The sequence below is a fragment of the Elephas maximus genome, chromosome 9, assembly GCF_024166365.1.
Source record: "Elephas maximus indicus isolate mEleMax1 chromosome 9, mEleMax1 primary haplotype, whole genome shotgun sequence".
Taxonomy (NCBI): Eukaryota; Metazoa; Chordata; class Mammalia; order Proboscidea; family Elephantidae; genus Elephas; species Elephas maximus.
Genome location: NC_064827.1, coordinates 16,191,051 through 16,192,429, shown reverse-complemented (window position 1 = coordinate 16,192,429; position 1,379 = coordinate 16,191,051).

Below are 1,379 nucleotides of genomic sequence, written 5' to 3'. Positions count from 1 at the left end.
GCTGGCAATCCTTGGTGTTCCTGGGTTTGTGGATGAATTTGCCTCCATCCCCACATGGCATTCATCTCCCCCCTGTGTGTGTCTCTCTCTTCGCCTATTTTCCATTTTTATAAGATGCCACTCAGAAGTGATTAGGTTTAGGATTCAACCTACTCTGGGATGACATCATTAATATAATAGAAAAAAAACGTGTTTCCAAATAGAGTCATATTTACCAGGTACAAAGGTTAGGACTTTCTGATTTCCTTTTGGGGGATACAATTCAATCTATAACAATTGGTTTGGGTAGTGTTATAGACTAAATTGTACCCCACCCCCAAAAGATGTGTTGGAATCCTAACCCCTGTAACTATGGGTGTTACTCTGTTTGGAAATAAGGTTTTCTTTGTTATGTTAATTAGACAATACTGAAGCAGGATGGGCTGTAAATCTAATCATTTATGAGTTATAAAAAGAACAGATTCAACATAGAGATACACACATAAACAGGAGAAGACAGATGCCACATGATTATCACCACGGAACCAAGGAATGCCCAGGGGTACTCACAGGGAAGGAATTGACACAGCTAAGACCCTGATTTGGAGTTATAGCCTCCAGAACTGTGAGTGAATAAATTTATGCTCTTTAAAGCCACTCATTTATGGTATTTCTTAAAAAAAAAAATTTTATTTTACTTCAGATGGTTTACAGAGCAAGCTAGTTTCTCATTGAACAATTAATACACAGATCGTTTTGTGATATTGATTGCCAACCCTATGACATATCAACACTCTCCCATTCTTCACCTTGGGTTTCCCATTACCAGCTTTCCAGTCCCCTCCTGCCTTCTTGTCCTTGCCCCTGAGCTGGTGTGTCCATTTAGTCTCGTTCTGTTTTATGGGCCTGTCTAATCTTTGGTTGAAGGTTGAACCTCAGGACTGACTTCATTACTGAGCTATAAGGGTATCTGGGGGCCATAGTCTTAGGGTTTCTCCAGTTTCTGTGAGACCAGTAGGTCTGGTTTTTTTTTTTTTTTTTTTTTTTAATGAGTTAGAATTTTATTCTACATTTTTATCCATCTCTGTCTGGGACCCTCTATGTGATCTCTGTCAGAGCGGTTGATGGTGGTAGTCAGGCACTATCTAGTTGTGCTGGACTTAGTCTGGTGGAGGCTGTTGTAGTTGTGGTCCATTAGTCCTTTGGACTAATCTTTCCCTTGTGTCTTTTGTTTTTTTCATTCTCCATTGCTCCAGACAGGATGAGATTAGTGGAGTATCTTAGATGGTTGCTCACAAGCTTTTAAAACCCCAGACGCTACTCACCAAAGTAGAATGTAGAACATTTTCTTTATAAACTTTATAAACTAGATGTTCACTTGTGGCATTTCTCTTACAGCA